Here is a 21,652-nt window from a genome sequence, read left to right as displayed (position 1 = left end):
GGAAAAACAGATATTCACTAAACAAATGGATAAGAACACAAGATAGTAGAAAGTCTCTTCCTTTTTCCTCTTCAGAAAATAAATGCACTTTGACATACTAATCATAACCATTTTCTTTCTTTAGAGAACTTCTTGCTAATAATCTTGTCTCATCCTTTTCTGATTATAAAGTCCTCTATTCTGTGCAGCCCTCACAGAGCCTTTCCCTTGCTATCTGGGATGCTGCCTGATTGATGAATCATTTCATGAAACCAGTTTGATCTCCAAATTTATTTTAGACAAATTTTTGTTTTTCAACACTCTTGAGTACAATGCTGCATTAAGTAAGCTTCATTTTATCGTTTCCCTCCAGGGTGACAGGGGCCAACATAGGGGGCCACTTCTACCTTACATTTGCATGATTTGTCCCCTTTTCACATTTTTCTGTCACCTCTAAAGCCTTCAATAAGTCATTTCTCTATAGCTTGACCGAGCAGTTCCTTCTGGAGGTTGTTGTCTGCTGCAGAATTAATCACTTGCTCACTTTGGGTGCCTAGCATATTTCTTACACCCACACCCCGTCATCTCACTGCACAAGGAGTAAGTCAACTGAACTGAGAAAAAAAGCTCCTTCTTCAAGACATTCATTCCAGAGGGGTCCTCAGAGGAGGCAGAAATCTCAGGTTGGAAAGAGGGTCATCAGAGCATTTAGTGACATCATCCAATTAGGAGAAAAATCCGCCACATCATTTAGCCAAGAGGATTTAGCAAAACAGTTAAACTCTTAACAGAAATTTTATTTAGGCTCATTTCACAAACATGATCAGCAGACAAACACTTTTTTAAAGAAGGTTCTGTTTCATCTAACTATAAAGAAGGAACACATTTAAGCCCAAGTAGGAACTACTCTGGCAATATATGTGTACAAAAATAAGCACCCTATAGGGCTCCTTTTAAATTAGACAGGGTGCACAGAGAAGTCTTTGAAAAGAAAATTTTGGGAGAAAAACATTTTTTCTTGATTTCATGAATACTCATTGTTTTCAGCTGAAGAAAGTACAAACTTACGGGTAAGTGCCTCCCCCCATACCTCTCCCCCCACAAAAAAAATCCAATGAGCTCTTTTAAGTCACCTCCTCAAACCATTCCTGCCTGCTATACCTTGTAACTTGTGAAGTAACTTGTAAACCAACAAATCAGAAAAGCAAGAAGTGATCTAGGCAGTTCCAGATTTCAAACTCAATACACATGGAAGGCTTTCCTTTAGTAATTGTTAGGGCGAAAGGATGTCCTGAGCAAACTCTATACAGGTTTTGTGGACCCCACCCCCACTCCAGACCAAAGCCATCAAGACACTGGGAATGACAAATCCCATCATCACCAAAGGGAGGGTTGCTGGGACCTGAGGGTGAGGTTAAGCAGCCAGGTTTGGTATAAACCCTTTATTAACATTTTGTGTGCACCTGCGGATGAGTATTAATAAGTCCTTTCTAAGCCTGTGGGTAAAGACCCACAGTCAAGCAACCCATTTCATATTGGGGTTGCCCTATAACATTCTGACACAGGAAGGCAAGTTTTGCCTAGTTGCTGTCATTGTGTATTAATATGCTGTTTGGTCTTTTGAGCACTGGATAACCTGCTTCAGCTTATTTTGCTGACTCTAAAAAAAAATAAATAAATAACTTCAACAACACTGCTCTTCCCAATCCTTTTCCCCAAACTCAATCATGTCATTTTGCTCAGAACTTTTAGAAGCTCCTAGGCCAGTAGCCATTCCCACCCTTACCAACTGTTCAGATACGGCCCAAGTGTGTGCTTTTCTTGACTTAGTCCTGTGAGACAAATTATGAGTCTTAATCAGGATCAAGATACAATTATGTAAAATTGTGGCAACTTGATATGAAGCAAATATTTAACAGTCTAAAATAAATGAATAACAAATCTAGTCAGTCAGGTAAAGAAAGAAGAAAGAGATTTTTACCAGGAACCTAGGGCTTGCACATGTTGGAAGGGTTTTATAGGCAGGAAGAGCTCAGGACAAGGCTAGAGTAAAGAAAAGCAAGATTATTTCAGACAAAGTCACCTTCCCTCAGGGCAAAGCTGGGGGTCTTATCTTGCAGAAACTCCAGAGTGATAGGTTTAAAATTCCACTTTTGGGAGAGGCTGAAACTGTAGGTGTCACACCTGGGTGGGACCTAGAATGACTCCATTTGGGACCTGTTTTTTCCCTTCTTTTGCCTCAAGGAGTGACATTGGGGGAAAAAAGCAAGATGTCCATCCCTTGGCTACCTTCTCTTCCCCCTCCTCCATTGTGTGTGTGTGTTTAACACCTGTGAACACCAAGCAAGAGAGGAGATCTAGCGTATTCATTTCTTATGTTCCTTTGATCTGTTGTTAGGAGCTGTGCAGCCTTCATACATTTTTGAATTGTCTTTGGCTTTTATTTTTGCTCTTAGGATAAAATTTTAAGCTTATTTAAAGAAAAATTTGGCCTGAATAATGAGTTTCCTCAAAAGATTGAAAAAATTTGTGAAGGAAATAATGCAGAGAGAATAATGAACTTGTCAACACCAAACTCAACTCGCTCACTCCACCCTGCACACCCCTTCTTAGCCACTATCAAGTCATCTCTTCCTCCTTTGCTGAGTGCAATAAACCTTTGTTGGATTACTAGGCTTGCTACCTTCAAATTCTTCATTATTAATTACACAAACTTGATCTCATTACATGTGTGTAGAGATAGACACATATATGTCCATGTTTTAAAATCTTTGAAAATTGTTGGCTGGTTTAGGTTAAGATGAAATACATAATGCACTTTCCCATTAACATTAATGGAGTTTTTTTCCTTTAATATAGAAATTTCACTTAACAGCATGACTTATAGAAATGAATGAATATTGTTAGCCAACGTACAGGTCAATTGGTTTCAAAGTATTTTACAAAAATATTTTTCTGAGTAATCCATAGACTTTAGACTATTAAAGAAGTTTATGGCATAAAAGATAACCAAACTGAGGTTACCAGAGGTGATGGGGTGGAGGTGGGAGCAAGGGTGGAAAGGGTAGGGTGGATGGTGCTGGGTAGTTTGATTTTTTTATTGATTTTTTTCTTTTCATAATAAAATTTTTTTTTAAAAACCAAGAAAACAAGAACCTCTGGGTTTAGATCCTAGAACAGTCTCTAACATATAATAGAGGCTCAATAAATATTTCTGGATACCAAATGATCTTTAACTCATAGCAACAGCATTTGTTTTATTAAAATGTCACTAAACTATTCAGATAAAAATTGTTTGAAAAGTGTCATGGTGGTGGGCCTCCCTGGTGGCTCAGGGGTTAAAATCTCAGTGCTCTCAAGCTATCACTAGCCACTGCAGCAGGAGTTGGCTCTCCAGCCAGGGAGCTGAGCCACATGACGGAACAGATCTCTCCTGTCTCGCCCACTGCTCCCCTCAGCAGTGTATTTCAGTAGATCCACCTCTTCTGCTCTCCGCTCTGTCTCTGGTGAAGCATGTCACCCCCCCCCCACCTCTGGCCTACACCCAGTTCTTGTATGCATAAATAAATAAAATTTTGAAAAAAGTGTCATGGTGGTACTTATGCATGAAATACTTTCTCTTCTTGGTAAGAACAGATGTGAGCTTATTGCTTTTTATGGCAAAAGGACTTAAGGAAGGCTAAAAGCTGCTTCAAGTATTTGGATAGGTGCTTCAAAGGAGAATTGAGGACACAGGATTCTTTTAATCACATCTAGAATTAGAATATATTTTAAAAAGTACATAACTACTAGGTGTCATGGCTATTGTGTTCACCAGTATATGCACAGCCCTTAACACAGTAATTGGTAAACAGCAGCATCAATACAGACTTGAGGCATGAATGAAGCCTGATTGAGATTCTATGGCAGTAAAAGCTCTGAGGGAAGATTAAAAACCTTGAATCAATAAGAAAATCATATGACTTAGCTAAGTGGTAACTGTCTATGGAATCAAAGATTGATGAGAGATCAATAAATAGTGCAGAAAGAGTCTTCAGTTATTTTTAACTGCACCCACCCCCAAAAACCCCACAACCACCCTCCCAGATTAAAAAGTAACCAAATGGTCAATAGTAGTATAATCTACTTTAAATGCATCTTTCCATGCAGAATATTAAATAGGGAAACCAAACTGCTGACTCATTAAGAGTCCTAGCTCAGAATGTTGACAGTGTAGAACTGATTAAAGGTTGCCTTTTTTAAAAAGATAGAGATGGATACTGTGACTCTGCCCAATGGGAGTTGAATAAAGAATCTGTAGAAATTTGGGATCACCATTCAGAGCAGGACAGGGATTGCTGGGGCAGCTCAATGTTTGACTCTGTAGTCTTCTTCAACTAGGATCAGTTGATTTTCTATGACTTAATGAATCAAGTTTGTCAGTTCTTAAGGTAGCATGCTATTATGCCTTTTAAAAGAATGAAGTAGAATTATCTATCACTGGTTTGGAGTTCCTTCCTAGCACTTTAAACAAAGAAAACTGAAGAAAAAGAAAATAAAAATAATCATGCTGTGCATTTAGTGTTTATTTACATCTGTGCATGTATGTACACACACATACACACACTACGGGTATCAAAGGATCACATACACATAGAAAAATATCTAAGGTAACATCAAATGTGTACTACCCTGAGGAGTTTGTTTGGAGAGGTGGAAGTTATTTATTTTATATGGTCATGAGGACCAGCTTTCCTGCTGAAAGAAAGTTAGGTGGCTACATCATATACAAAATAAAATCCAGTTGGTGTGTTCTGCTAAAATAAAAGCCAGCAGGAAAAAATTAGGAACTGTGTAGATCCAAAAAAGGAGGATGGGTAGAAAATCTTTAAGTCAGGTAGATAAAACTTCATAAAGGAAAAGATTAACACACTAACTCTTTACTCCCCACTTCCCGCCCCCAGCTCAGATAGGCATTTCTTATAAGAAACATCTTAAAGCCTATACAAATGATAGACTAAAAAAAATGGTGAAGCAAGCGATAAACAAAGATTAATACTAATATTATCCTTCGTAAGTAAAATATAAAAAAGGAAATTATCTTCACACAAAGAACTGCAAATTGAGAAAATGAGTAAGAAAAAAATGGGCAAAATGTAAGAACAAGCAATTTATTAGAGAAAAATGAAAGCGGATAATAAATACAGTATGAGATAGTCAACCTTATTAGTGGTCAAGAAAATGCAAAACAGGGGCCTCCCTGGTGCAGGGATTAAAGACAGTGCTATCAAGTTATCACCAGCCACCACAGCACAAATTCAATCCCAATTCCCGGATGCTGCTCCCCTCAGTAGATCTGCCTGCTCTGCTCCTCACTTTCTCTAGTGAATCCTCTCACTCCCTGCACCTCTGGTCTACACCCCATTTCTTGTATGCATAAATAAATCATTACAAAAAGGCAAAACAATATGTCATTTATTATCTATCAGGTTGATGACTATTAAAAAGATGAACAATGTCCAGTTCTCAGTGGTTATGGGGAAATGACAGTTCTCTTCATACTTGTTTATGGAAATAAAATTAACTAGAGTGTTTCTGGAAAGTAACTGATGCAACTTATTCATTAGAAATACACTTTGCCACCCCACTTTAGACAACCTCTCATAGACTACCTGTGACACAGAAGGCAACATATTAACTGAGAAATTCTCACCAACAAAATGGTTGTCCTTTTCCTGAATTCACATCAGAGTGAAGTATAGAGTCATTTGCAGAGAACACTGTTAAGTCAGAATGTTTAAAGCAGAACTGATCACCTGTAGTCCCAAGACACTGAGATAAGTAGGAAGGTCTAAGTACTGATACTTAGGGGTTATTTACACAGCTCCTCTGTTCTGGGAAATCTCTCAAATATTCCTTCACTTTCTTATTTTCTCACTTTCATCCACGATGCAAGAGGAGCTATGACTGGGTGCTAAGCTCGGCCAGAGAGGCTATTCACTGCAAATTTTGGACCCATAAACATGGGAACTCAAGATGGTCGATCCCCTGAATTGTATGCATGACAAGAAAAACCCTGAAGCCACTGGCAGCCATTTTCCCCCTCGGATATGAAGAATATCTTTCAAGGTAGAGTGGTGTTAACCTTTTTTGGGGGGCGGGGAGAGGGAAGAGATGGAGGGAGGGAAGAAAAAGAAACGGGGATGAAAGCCATAGAGGAGATCTGGGGACATTTACACCCCAGACTTGAGTTGTTCCAGAGGGCTCTGCTGTACTCTGGCCATTGGTTATTCACCTTCTGCTTAGGTCCTGTGAAAAACTGCAAAAATCTTCCAGTAAGTTCCTTTTTTTGCTTAAACTCTAATAGTTTGACTTATTATTATTCCTCACAACCAACAGAATCCTAAATAATAAATGCTTCTTATTAAATAATTAACTTCTTGATAAGAAGACAAGATCTGTCCCCCCACTTATGGGCCTTGGGTGAACAATGGCAAATATTAAGTGAAGACAAACTATGACCTCACCCCAACTGGACTCACTGACACAACCTCTGGGGCCCCCCAGCTCCACTGTCCCCACAACACAGCCCCAAAGCTCCTAAGCACCTTGCCCACTTCACTTCTTTAGAACTGATTTTTTTCAGAAAAAGGAGGGGAAGGTAAAATGAAACATTCTCTTAGAGTTTCCTGCAGAATATCAGTGTGCACAGCTGCATGTGGTTGAGGCAAGACTCGCGTGTGTTCCTGAAGCTGCGGTTCCATTATCCTAAGTGCCCAGGAAAACTGCGATGTTTGGCAGTGTTGTAGCTATTCAAGATGTTTTTATTCCTGGTTGTGTATTTCAAAATTTATATTCATAATGGGTTGTTTTCAAAAGTAGAAGTGCAAGAAATTCTGATGTGACAAACTATACAAAGAAGGAGCATGCATTTGACTGCGTGAAAATGTAAAACTTCCTGTTATCCAAAATCACTGTGCATAAAAGGAAAAGACCAATGACAAAAGAGGGAAATGCATTTTTAAAACTTTAACAAAGTTGATATTCTTAGTGGATGGGCCTTGGCATAATGTGCAGGGAGCTAGCATCTCAGGATGCCCTTTTCAGCTCTGGGAGGCTGTATTCATTGGCTCTCCTGTTCTGATTTCATTTAGACAAAGAGCAAGAATAGCTGACTCCTAGGTGTTCACACCTCCAAAGATTCCTTGCAGAGTCTGTCCTCTGCCTGAAGAGGCTGAATAGGGAGCTAACATTATATCCTAAGATGAAAAACAATACAGAGAAAGCAATTTAATTCCTACATAACAGACAAGAATATCCATGTACAACCAAATAGAAAAATGGGCAAAGGCTATGAAGAGATGGCTCCCAAACAGAAAGAATGATGGGGGAAGGAGGGAGAGGCAAGAAGAGAACAGAGGGGCAAAGGTACTTGCTGGAAACTTTGCCCTCTGTCCATGAGCGGCCCTTGGGATTCTCTTTTCTGGCAATTTCCAGAGGCTTTAAGGCTATTTTCATTTCTCCAACAGAGTAATATAGCTTGTGGTCTTCCTAAATTACATGGATGATTTTTTTTTAAAGATTTATTTATGCATACAAGAACTGGGGTACAGGCCAGAGGTGTGGGGGGTGAGAGGATTCACCAGAGACAGAGTGGGGAGCAGAATATGCAGACTGACTGAAATACACTGCTGAGGGGAGCAGCGGGTGAGTAAGGAGAGGTCTGCTGTGCCATGTGGATATCTCCCTGGCCAGGGATCAAACTCGTGATGCAGTGGCTGTGGACAGCTTCATAGGTTGTGTCTTAACCCCTTGTACCACCAAGGAGGCCCCACGTGGCTGAATATTTTTCACTTAGTTCTTTAGGTTCCCACTTTTGACAATGTGGGGAGAGGATATAATTTGAGGCACAGGAGGGAAGCTGTGGAGCTACCTTTAGGACAGACATTATTCTCTCAGGTGTTACTTCCTCTTCCCCACTTTAAAGGAAGATTAAAATAGGCTTAAAATTTAATTAACAAAGTAATGAGATCATCAGAACTAGCAGATATAATCAAAACAGTGCAGATTCACCGTCCCCCGACCCCCACCCCTAGCCCACTCTTAGTCAGGCCTAAGTCAAAAATAACGAAAGGCTAAAGGCATGTGAGTTTCCCTGAGCAGCAGAAGCAACAAGCCCACAGTGGGGTTTCTTAACCAGGTCCTTGCAAGGTCTGGGGGGTGGTGGGGCTCAGCGCTCTCCCTTTGCCTACCCCAGAGGCGATGCACTCTGATTTACTCAGGGACCTGAACAGGCTCATATGTCATCTGCAAGTTCTCTGCACTCTCCCTTGCTCCCTAAAAAATGACAAGCAGATTTCAGAACTAGAGGGTCCTTGTATGTTCTCCTAAAAGGTGGGGTTTATACACCAATGGCACAAGCAGTCATCCCATTGTAGATTCTGCTCCTTGGGAATAATCATCTGGTCAATACCTCTTCTCTCTGCATCCAAAAGCTGGTCTATAAATGATTTCATCGTGGTGTTTAAAGATAAACTGGGGCACATTTAAATATTAAAAGTTAATTTAAAAAATTGATTCAAATTGGGCAGCACATATCAGAAGCAGTTACACGTATTCTGTACAGGATTTAGGGGCAAGATGTTTATAGAGATGAGGAAGCAAAGCAAGGAAATTATTTGATTGACTAGAGCTAAAGCAGTTGCATTATTTGGAAAAGCCTCATTGGTTGGTTGTGATTAGTCGTTCTTAGATTTTGATTTCTAAACCTTGAGGTACTTAAGTGTTTAGGTTTAGATTGCCTTACATAGGCGTCAAGGTATAAGAACCACCTATGTCTACTGGCCTCCTAAAGTATGTAATTTAACAATGAACATAGGAAGCAGATTTCATGGACATTTTCAATGTCTGTTATTAATCTCAGAGAGACAACTTAACCGGAAATATTTTTTTTAAAGATTTATTTATTTATGCATACAAGAGCTGGGGTGTAGACCTTAGGTGTGGGGGGTAAGAGCATTCACCAGAGACAGAGTGGGGATCAGAACAGTCAGATCTACTGACATACACTGTTGAGGGGAGCAGCGGGAGAGACAGGAGAGGTCTGCTGCACCATGTGGGTTAGTTCCCTAGCAGGGGATCGAACTCATGCTGCAGTGGTTGCTGATAGCTTCCTAGTGCTGAGATTTAACCCCTTGTGTCACCAGGGAGGCCCCTGACTTGGAAATATTACAACATATTTTGTCGATCACTGGTCTTTAGAATATTCTAGAAAACCAGTTTGCTAAAGTGGGACATAATCATATTAAAGTTATCAGCAAGAATAATTGGTGTCTCAGAAGACAGCTTTTTTTTGCAAGTAAGTTCTGATATTTTGCTCATCTACAAGCACATTTTAAAGCAGCTGCTTATTAAACCACTTTAAAATTGTTGATTTCAGATATTAGTGATAACATTTCAATTGCAGTTACATTCAGATTTTAAAATGACATCCGTTAGCATAATAGAATACCTAGAAAAGTGCTACATTAAATAAATTACACGTTTGGTGTTCACATCTTTCCATGACAACTATGGTATCTGTTGAGCTCAGAACAGCTAACTCTCAGAGAGGAGAAATCTCCTTGAAATCTGAAATCCATTTTTCCAGGCTACACTTTATACCTTCTAAGTCCTACCAGGTGAAACCATGGTAATAACATTCAAATGCATTGTTCTTCTTCTGATTTTCTTCTTTGCTTTTTAGAAGAGCAGGTTAAATTTTAGACTTAAATTATTTGTAGATTATCATCTTCCCTGCAGTGCTGCTGCAGACCCTGGAGAATCTGAGCTTGATAGTTACTAACGTTATGCTCATTTTGTTCCATTACAGAAATAAAAGACAGATCTAGACTTAGGACAGGTGATAAGAAGAACTAGGCCCACAGGATTTGTTTTATTAAAAAACAAAATAAAAAATTTAAATCAGTGAGAAAAAAGGGAAGAAAATAGACACTTACGATTCAAATCTTTGGTGTTTTGTTTAGTGTGTGTGTAGAAGAACTGGGGTGTAGGCCAGAGATACAGGGGGTGAGAGGATTCACCAGAGATATAGTGGGGAACAGAACAGGCAGATTGACTGAAATACACTGCTGCGGGGAGCAATGGGTGAGACAGGAGAGGTCTGCTGCGCCATGTGAGAGGTCAGCTCCCTGGCTGGGGATGGAACTCAGGTCACAGGGGTAATAGTACTGAGACAACCCCTAGGTTACCAGTGAGCCCCACCCCCCCATATAGAAATGTCCTAAGTGCCCAAAGATAGATGAGTGGATTAAGAAGATGTGGTATACATATACAATGGAATACTACTCAGCTACTAAAAAAAATAATGAAATCGTACCACTCATGACAACATGGATGGAACTGGAGGGGATTATGCTAAGTGAAATAGATCAGAAGGAGAAAGGCAAATACCAGACGATTTCACTCATATATGGAATGCAGAGGAACAAAACAAAGGAACTGACAAGACTAAATCAAAACACATGCCAGAAACATGACTGCAGAATTCAGGCTGCTAAAGGGGGAAAGTGGGGTTAGGGACAAAAAAGGGAGGAGGTCAAAAGGGTCTGGGTGCTTTGGTGGTGGGGATAGGATGGTGAGACACATCTGAGGAGGTGTGAACCTAGTCCCCTGAATCATATGCAATATTGTGAACCAATGTTACCATAACAATAAAAGTTACTAAGAGGAACACAATGAAAATCCTGTTTGTGAGCTCTTGAAGTGCAGCTTTAAAATAAAAAAATCATTTTTTCATTCTCAGTTTCTTGTCCTTCACCTTTTTAAAAAAGATTTATTTATTTATGCATACAAGAACTGGAGTACAGGCCAGAGAGATTCACCAGAAACAAGAGTGGGGAACAGAACAGGCGGATTGACTGAAATACACTGCTGAGGGGAAGCAGTGGGCAAGTCAGGACAGGTCTGCTGCGCCTCGTGGGTCACCTCCCTGGACGGGGATTGAACTGACACTGCAGTGGCTGCAGATAGCTTCAGAGTGCTGCATCTTCATCTTTTGCACCACCAGGGAGGCCCCTTGTCTTTCACTTTTAACTGGTTCGTGTGTTTCGAATAAGTGGACTGTTCCTTAAAGCTACTCCCTTTTCCACTGTCCTTACAAGGCTCTTAAAAATTAATTACTTTTAGGGGCCTCCCCAGTGGTGCAGTGGTGGAGCGCTGGGTTGTGAAGCTGCCTGCAGCCTCTGCAGCACCTATTTGTTCCCCCACCGCTGGGTGAGGGTCCTACATGGCACGTAGACCTCTCCAGCCACCCGATGCTCCCCTCAGCACTGGTACTTCATCACTCTGCCTGTTCTGCTCCCCGCTCTGGCTCTGGTGAATTCTCTCACCCTCCTGCGCTTCTGACTGTACCCAGTGCTTGTATAAATAAATAAGAATAAATCTTTAAAAAAAATAAAAAAAAATTAATGACTTTTATCTGCATCCCACATTTTGCAACATTATTCACAACAGCCAACTATGGAAACAACTTGTGTCTGTCACCAGAGAAAGAGATAAAGAAGATGTGGTGTATTTATGCAATGGAATATTATTCAGTCACAATAAAGAAGGAAATCTTGTCATTTTCAACATGGATGCATCTGTTATGGCGAGTGAGGTAAGTCAGACGGAAAGGAAAATTCTGTGTCATATCACTTATATGTGGACCTGAAAAAGTTAAATATATAAAAATGGAATAAAATGGAGCTTACCAGGGGCTGGGGGTGTTTAAGTCTTCAAACTTACACTAGTAGATACTAAATTCTGGAGATCTAAAGACAGCAATATTCATGGTCAACAATGTTGTATTCCAAACTTCAAAGTTGCTAAGAGATTAGATCTTAACACACAGAAGAAATAATTATGTAACCTGATAGAGATGTAGCTAAAACTACTATAGTGATCATAATGCAATATGTTTCAAATCAACACATTATACCTCAAATTTATGCAATGTTATAACTCAGTTATATCTCAATAAAGAAATTTATTAACTTTATTTTGTAAGATATTCATGACCTCTATTTCTGAGAAAAGATCAGGGAACCTCTGTAGTGAGAAAATACCCAAGTTGTGAGTATTAGTGTTCATTGAACCAGTTTGTGTTCCATTTTCCAACCCAAACATTGAGTATATAAAAAATGGGAAGGGAAGATAACGAAAAAGTTTACTTAGTTCACAAGATCATTTAAGGTCAGTCCTCTCTATTTAACTACCTGGGAGTAGTAATTACTCTCTAAGGGATAAGAGTAAAGGCATCCTCAATATTGCTTCAAAGTCTGGTTCTGGGTTATGTAGCTTAAGCCAGCACCTGCCAGCAGAAGTAGTTGTTGTAAAAATATAACAGAATCCTTAGAATCCTTGTGACACACCTTGTACATGTGATTTTCTGTCTGAGGACAAAGCCTCTATCATAGAAAACATAACACCTACACTCACCAAGAATCTAGGTGGGATGGGGAAAGGTGGAGGTGAACTTCACAAAGTCTAGAGATAACACATTTGACACCTTCCAAGTGCTGAAAATAAGTGTTCTTGCACCTGCACAATTATTCTCACAAAATGAGGTGCAATGACAAGTTAACATCTAGGTTTCAGTTACCACTTAGCTGCAGGGGAGTACTTGAAGCTATTATATTTATGAAATTAGATTTATTTTTAAAATCCCCTCAAAAGAAACATAACCTTAAAGAGAGCTTAAATACCACCATGTATCATGGCAATCTGTAATCAATTAAAGAAATAATTTAGAAACCCATGACAGTTTGTCCCAGTAAATTAATAATCAGCAATATATAAAATTTTGCAAGACATTTTTCCTATTATAAACATGTATTTCTCATAGGCTGAAATCTCAAGATAAATGCTCTATTTTACATTAGATGTTATGATCCAGGGTTCCAGTTTGTTAATATTGATATTCATTTGCCTGGATTGCTGGATGCAATTCAATTTGAAGCAAGTGATTGGGTGCTGGAAAAAGTTGCATAGATTTTGCATGTGAACCTTTGAGTAGATGAGAAAGGAATGTGAAAGGTACAGGATTTACTTCCTTGAGAGAATGCTCTTCCATCAACCAGGGGCATTATCAGTTTTCTCTGTGTCACAATAGTTCTAGAACCTATTTAGAATACATATTCTCACAATATTATGAACTTTTTAAAACAGCCACTTTTGGGCCTCCCCTGGTGGTGCATGTGGTTGAACGCAGTGCTGTGAAGCTGTCTGCAGCCTCTGCAGCGTGGATTCGATCCCAGCTAGCTGGCAAGAATCCCACATGGTGAAGCAGACCGCTCCTGTCTCGTCCGCTGCTCCCCTCAGCAGTGTATTTCGTCAGTCTGACTGTTCTGTTTCCCGCTGTCTCTGGTGAATCCTCTCACCCTCCTGCACATCTGACCTGTACCCCGGTTCTCGCATGTATGAATAAATCTTTAAAAGAAATAAAAAAAAAGTATAAAACAGCCACCTTTGAGTCCTAGGGTCTGACTCATAGTAGGTACTCCCAAAACATGGTTTTAATGAGTGGGTTGAAATTAAAATAAAGTAAATGGCAAGAAGGAGTTGGAGGCATCTGGAAACTTTAATAGGTTGAGTAATGCCTTCCCCCTCAAAATGCATGTCTGTCTAGGATGTCATATTGTAACTTGATTTGAAAATAGGGTCTTTATAGATTTGAGGATCTCAGGATGAAAACATTCTGGATTTAGGGTGGACTCTAAATCCAATGACTGGTGTTTTTATAAAAGAAATGAGAGATTGCAGACAGACAGACATAGAGGAGATGTGGGAAAAGGCCATGTCAGGAAAGAAGCCGAGATTTGATTTTTACTGTCATAGAGTAAAGCACACTAGGAACCACAAAAGGCTGGAAGCAAGGATGGAGAAAGGATTTTTCACCAGGGGTCTTTCGAGAGAACATGTTCCTACTGATACCATGAGTTTGGATTCTGGCCATCCAAACTGAGGGTGAATAAAATTCTATAGTTTCAAGCTATCTAGTTGGTGGTAATGTGTTATAGCAGCCTATAAAACTAATACAATCTACCATTTTGACAGCACCTATAATCCCATGTGATTGCAAACAGAATACCAACTCACTTTCCCTTCTCATTTTCAAAGAATAAGAAAAAATAAGGAAGATGGAATGAGTGTGGTATGTCATAGGTTAGGTTATACATGTAACTTTATATGTGCCATTGCTAAAATAGTTTCCCTGTTTGACAAATGAGGACAATGAGTTGAAAGAGTCTAAATAACCAGTGTCAAAAAGTATCTGATAGTAATCATTTAATTTTGAATGCCTACTATGTGTTAGCAACCATAGCAGATGCCTTAGATGAATGATGCTATCTCATCCCTGCAACAGATTATAAAGGTAGAAATTCTTAAACTCTCTCCTAAAATCAGAGATAAATACCAATTATATGCCCAAGGTTTCTAATACTTGCCATAAATAGGATTTCAGCCTGGTATGATTCTGAAGTCCAGATACCTAAGAAATTTGCTATGTTGCATGTGATATTGCTGGCTCATCACATCCATCACTCCTGTCCCTAGGCAAATCACACACCTATTAATGCCCATTAGCATCCTGCAGCAGGATTACATTACTTGGTGATTTTAAACACAGGATGCTTTTTGTTAAAATAATTTTTTAAAAAGATTTATTTATTCATGCATACAAGAACCGGGTACAGGCCAGATGTTCGGGAGGGTGAGAGGATTCACCAGAGAGATTGGGGAACAGAACAGGCAGATCTACTGAAATACACTGAGGGGAGGGGAGCAGCAGGTGAGACAGGAGAGGTCTGCCGCACCATGTGGGTATCTCGGCTGGGATTGAACCCGCACCACAGGGGCTGCGGGCAGCTTCACAGTGCTGCGCTCAACTGCTGCACCACCAGCGAGGCCCCCCAAAATTTTTTATTAAAGTAACATTGTACTATACCATAATGTAAGTTTCAGGTGTGCAGGATTATAAATCAACATCTGTATATGTTACATTAAGTTCACCACTCAAAGTCCAATTCTACAGGAGGCTTTCTTTAACTTGATCACTGCTACTCCAAGGACACTGAAATAGCAGGAAAGTAGGCAATAAAAAAAAAATAAAATAATCAGTAGTTTCTTTTCTCTGATTTCAGAGCTAATTTGTACAAAAACACTTTCGATTTCTGAAGCAAATCTGATGGTCAAAACATAACATGATCTTGTACTGTTTGTTATGCTTGGGTCTCCATGGTACAGCAGAAAAGCCACTCTGCTTTGTCTACTTTGTTTGATCACATTCAATGATCTGTTCTTACACATACAGGCAGTTCTGAAAGGACCTTTTCATTTGTCAAAATTATCCAAGTGTAGCTTGATAATTGCTGCCATCTTGGTAAAACAACTACTCTTGGTGTTTGTTTTTTTTCCTTTGCCAGAATTGTATCAGTTTTTCCACACATGTAGGACAGTAGACAGAAAGTGGAGGCCCAGCTGAGCTTGTGAAATGATGGGGGTGAGAAGCTTCATTTGTCTTTAAATGTCAAACCATATCCTTCCTGAATAATCAAGACTGTCAGTGTCTATTACTTCGTACTTCTTGCACAAATCTTAAGTTTCATATGATACAATTTGCAGGTGGAAAGATTTTTTTAGAAAGTATATATTTTTCTATATTCAACTTTTAGATGATGGTATATGTTAGCTTAGTAATTCAAATATATGAGTTATTCAGATTATATAAGTGATAGGTCACAGTGAGCAATATTTGCAGTTTGAAACAAACTGCAAATCTGACTACCTTTTCCAGTCTTCATAATTACTACAAATATTGCAATGTTAGTACATTTGATCCAAGAAGAATTACTTTCTTTTCCTTACATGTTTGTCTCCAGGGTAAAGATGATTGGTTCAGAGGTGGGCCTCTGATCCATGATAAGCAGGTCTTTGCTTCCATTAGAGTTCTGGAAATCTATCCCAAAAGACATTCACTTCCCTCTGCATGACAGAATCTGAGAGCAGGTAAATGGGGGAGCTATTGGTATAGTTGGTACTGAAGAACAGGCAAAGTGGCTTGGTAATATGAGAGACATAGAGAAAAAGAGAATCAAAGAGTAGAGAAAATATTTTATGGATTCTTTAGTGTTCCTCCAAGTGATTGCAGACTGTGTTAGTTATCAATGGTGTAAAAATTAGCACAAAATTAAAGGGCTTAAAACCACAGTATTTATTATCCCATCATTTCTGTGTGTCTGGAATCTAGATATGACTTAACTGAATTTTCTGTCCCGAGTCTCTGAAATGAATATAGTCAAGTGCTGACAAAGGCTGTGGTTTCCTCTGAAGTCTTGAGTGGGGAAGGATCTTTTCCAAGCTGCCATGTGGTCATTGTTATGTGAAGAGTCTCTGTGCCTTTAGCTGTGGGTTCAGAAACTGACCTCAATTCCTTACCACATCAGCCTCGACAGGGGAGTTCATAACATAACATCTGCTTTTATTAGAGTAGAAAAAGAGAGAACAACCAAGACAGAGCTATAGTCTATTATGACTTAACCATAGATGAGACATCCCTTCACTGTGTTTGTATTCTATGTGTAAGAAGCTGCTAGATGGTGAGAGCATTATATCAGTACATGGTATAAATACCAGAGGGCAGAGCTCACTGAGGACTATTATAAAACCAGCCAACTACACAGACATATTTCAGTTCTTAAATACTATGATACACCCAATATCCTTGCAATGAAGTTCAGCTTTTGCTTAAAATAACCAAACTTGGTTTCCCCTATTTACAGTCAAAATTTCTTACATGTACCCATAGATAATAAGATCCCATTTTGAAATCAAGTGATGATTATGAAAAATTTAGTACATTTCTAAATTCCCTATACACATCCACATACCAGTCTATTTCATAGTGAAGAATGAGATGTATAAAAAATGAAATGTCATCAGGAAAATCAACCCAAGAAAATAAAAATCTCTTAAATCTTAAGGTAGTCAGTGAGCTATGGCGATTAGTGGCCTCTCCTATTTTCTTTAAATCCCCAAAAGCCAACAGGAAGGAAATGAATTTTTCCCTGCTTTTGGCTTTTCAAATACCTTAGTTTTTTCTCATCACATTGTAAAGTGGGGAAAACAAACAAGAAAACAGTGCAACACTATGACTAGCTTGAATGTTTTCCTCTGCTGCAGATTATGAGAAACATTTTTGTGGTCATTATAAAATGTAAAGAAAAAAAAAAAGAACTAGAGAAAAGTCCTTATCATGGGTTACTATATCAGACTACAGGAAATAGAGTAGTTTTTCAAAAAAACCTTTAGCAAAAAGTCCCCTCCCCGGTTTTTCCTGCAAACATTAACCTCAAACATTTACTTCCTTCCATATTATTTATACATTTAACCTCAAAATTTCATCTAAGAAGTCACAAATAGATATGAGAAAGAGTCCAAATATCAGCCATCTGTAGACCAGACCTGACAAGCTTCATGGTGGAGATGAAAACCTCTCATTACATGGAATTAAAAAAGGGCTATTGTATACACCCGAAGGCTGAGTGCGCTCCTGCAGGGCTCACCACCCAATCAGGAATTCTATAAATATGCACCCAAACCACATAAACATTTTCTTTTCAGTTTCTGGATTGGAGTTTATCTTTACTGTGCAGAATCAATTTAGTGTTGGACAGAAAAATTTGCAAGAAATAAAAAAAGTGGGTTCAAAAAGCAAACAAAGAGATACAATGGGTATAATTCCCCAAACCTGCCAGGACTGGACCATGTGTTGGACTTTATTTAAGAAAGCAAAGAAATTCTCCAAAGGATTGCCTCAATTCAGTTTCTCATTTTGGTAAAGATTTCTTGTGTCTGTTTGTCCTGTAAATTAAAAGGCCTGGCAGGATACAATATTATAAACCATGTCCAAAATGATCTCCAAATTAGGAAAGGGAGTTTGGTACTGCCCCAAAGGGGTGGGAAGGGCAGGAAAACATGGTGAATAGAGATCACTTTTCCCAAGTGCATCCTATGGATTTTGACAAATTAAAAAATGGGTTGAGAAAAAAAGAGAAAAAACTCACACAGTTTGTTTTCTATTGAAGATGACATACATTTCTTTTCCATTTTCCTTAGTTGGCAAGCCCCCCAAATAAAATTCATAAATAAAAGAGTCTTCTTACAACCAGCAGTTTTCTACACTGCAGGCTTCATGTATCTTTTCAGTATTGGTTGAAAATCATGCTGTGAAAAATCCATCCTGTGATTTTTTTTTTTTCTAAGTACATCCACCACCTCCTCCAGATCAACACATCTCATCTTCATCTTTAGGTCTGTGCCATCCTGCCTCACTGACTACTCTAGAAGGGTCGGTGAAACTCAGTTTAGACTACATATTAGAATATCTGGAAAAGCAATAGAAAAAAAATCCTAATTTCCATGTTCTTCCCCTGCTTCAATTTTATCAGAATCTCTAGGGGTGGGATTCAGGCACTGACATTTATTTTTAAACTCCCCAGTGACTACAATGTGTAGCCAAAGCCAAAAACCACTGCTAGTTGCCATTTTAGTTATATAAACTATGATCTTAACAGATGCAAGTCACTAATTGCGAGGGAACCTGAATAATACATGAAGTACTCCTTGGAAGCCCAGGGAATACCCACTAATGTAAGGAGGTAACAAAAACTTATTGAGTCCTTACTACCCTCCATGAGGACACACATTTACAACATTTCATAAATTGTACAAAGACATGGTCTTCTCTTTTGTGAAAGGATATCTTGCCAGGTTCATTGGGAAAAAATATGATGCTGCTTTTCACAAACTAGCAAAGAGAGCAATTCCTAACCAGGGTAAACATGCAACCTTTCACCATTAAGTTAACCCTAACAAAGCAGTAATAGAATATTGAAGTCTGGCTAGATATCTTAAGATGTACAGTCCTATCATTCTATACCAAGAGCAAATCGGGGTCAGAGATAAGTGATTAGTTTAATGTTTTATTGCTCTTAAGGGGTGTTTTAAAAACCACTTCTCTTCACATCTCTGGTTCAGGGATTGGGTTTTCAGTGGTTGCAAAAGTAGTTCAATTCATGTAGGGTCAATAGTACATGCTCAATTAATCAGTGTGATTGCTATAAGAAATAAATGGTAATCATATTGGTAAAAATAATATCAATAAGACTTTATTTGGTGTTATGACCTCTTCCTTACAATACTTCACAAGTAGAAACAACTTTTCTTTTGTTGACACTTCACTTATTTGGAACACAGAAAGTTTAAAAGCAAAATAGTAAAAAAGGGGAGAGTAAAAAAGGCTTCAATTAGGTCTACAATGTCAACATTTACAATTTAATGGCTTATCAGTTGAACATTTTATGTAATTATATATATCATATATATAATTATATATCTGAAATGACTTTATCTGTTATTTAGAAGATGTTAGAATATGATTTGATTAATGAATATATATATATATGTATGAGCTAAAAGTACTTTCATGTGTTACTTAATTTCTCACTTATAGTCAGGACATATAGATAATATTGTTTATAGGTAAAAGACATAAGCTCAGAGAATTAGAGGGGCTTGGTAAGGTGGCTCAGGTAATAAGCGATGGGCTAGTATTTCATTGCAGGCTTTCTACCTGTATGTCCTTCATTAGGTTACATACTTGGACCATGTTACTCTAACCTTTTAAATAATTGACTTTATAGAGCTACAGTGTAATGTATGAGCTCTGAGTAAAATGTGAAACATCTTAATTTGAAAACTTGCTTTTAAGAAACATAGTGTTTTATAAATTCAGTATTTTATGTTCAAAGGCTTGGGGACAAACTATTCTTAGAGTTCAGAGCCAGGAAAGTATCTGCTCCCTTTTGCTAGATTAGGAGTTAGATGATCCACTGACTGTCTCTCCTTGCCTGGGCTTTTAGGGAACTGAGAGTAAATAAAGTATGTACTTTATCATTCTAGCTTTTCTTAGTCTACATTTCTAGGATGGACCTCCCACCTTCATACATGAATTTGCTTTTTCAATATTTGTCAGTGAGTCTATTTTACATGATATCTATCATACTACAGACTATAATAAAATCCAAGTTTAAAAATTTTTCAAATGATTCAGTTTTATTGTACTATGATGGCAGTAGAAATCTGTTATGGTCAACTATCAGAAGGAGATTTTTTTCTCTTTGAGATAATAAAACCCCACTCCATCTTGGTTACTTCCTAATTTACATTTTCAGTCCATGTGACTTAGTATAGATTTATTATTATTATTTACATTTAAATTTTATTTTATATATTTTTTTACATTTTTCATTTTTGCACAATGTATGTTTTTAAATATTGCTTATAGTCCCCATACAATTCCCACCCCCCTATTTTGACTGTAATCCCTCCTACCCGCCCCATCATCTCTACCCCCCCCACCACCACCCTGTAGTGTGTCTCTGGCTTATAGTTGCGTGTTGATTTTTATTTATTTTTTTATTTATTTTTTATTTTATTTAATTATTTATTTTTTGTGGGACCCTCGCCAGTGGCCGGGGATCGAACTGGTGCTGCAGAGGCTGCGGGCTAACTGCTGCGCCACCAGGGGAGCCCCTGATTTTGATTTTTACTTTATTATAATTAGTCTTTCTCCTGGTCCCTTATTTAGGTTTTCTAAATTTCTGCTATGAGTGAGACCATCCGGTATTTTTCTTTTTCTTTCTGGCTTATTTCACTGAGCATGATCCCTTCCAGCTCCATCCATGTTGCTGCAAACTGCATGAGTTTATCTTTTTTGATTGTTGAGTAATATTCCATTGTGTATATGTACCACATTTTCTTGATCCAGTCACCTGTTTTTGGGCATTTGGGTTGTTTCCAAAGCTTAGCTATTGTAAACAGTGCTGCTATAAACATAGGGGTGCAGGTGCCCTTTGGAATTAATGTTTCTGTGTCCTTTGGGTAAATACCTAGGAGTGGAATTGCTGTGTCATATGGAAGCTCCATCTTTAGCAGGTTGAGGAATTGCCACACAGCTTTCCATAGTGGTTGGACCAATTTGCACTACCACCAGCAGGGCAAGAGAGTTCCTTTTTCTCTGCATTCTTGCCAACATTTGTTGTTGCTAGTTTTTTTAATATGTGTCATTCTCACCGGTGTAATGAGAGATGTATCTCATTGTAGTTCTGATTTGCATTTCCCTGATTGCAAGTGATGCTGAACATATTTTCATATGCCTCTTGGCCATTCACATTTCCTATTTGGAGAAGTTCCTTTTTAGCTCTTCTGCCCATTTTTTGACTGGATTATTTACTTTGTTTTTGTTGAGTCTCATCAGCTCTTTGTAGATTTTTGTGATCAGTCCTTTATCATTAGTGTTGTGTGCAAAAATTTTCTCCCAGTCGGTGGGATGTCTGTTTTTTTTGGTTACTGTCTCTTTTGCTGTACAGAAGCTCTTTAATTTGATGTAGGCCCAGCTGTTTATCTTTGCCTTTGCTATCACTGCTTTGGGTGATGAGTCTTTTAAAGACTGATGTTACTGAGGTGTATGTCATGTAGTGTTTCGCCTATATCTCCTTCTATATATTTTATGGTTTCAGATCTTATGTCTAGTTCTTTAATCCATTTTGAGTTGGTTTTTGTGCATGGTGCAAGGTAGTAGTCAAGCTTC

This window comes from Talpa occidentalis, unplaced genomic scaffold (genome assembly GCF_014898055.3).
Source record: "Talpa occidentalis isolate TD23 unplaced genomic scaffold, MPIMG_talOcc4v2.1 talOcc4.16, whole genome shotgun sequence".
NCBI lineage: Eukaryota > Metazoa > Chordata > Mammalia > Eulipotyphla > Talpidae > Talpa > Talpa occidentalis.
The sequence above is the reverse complement of the archived record's forward strand: the minus strand, read 5'-3'. Positions refer to the sequence as shown.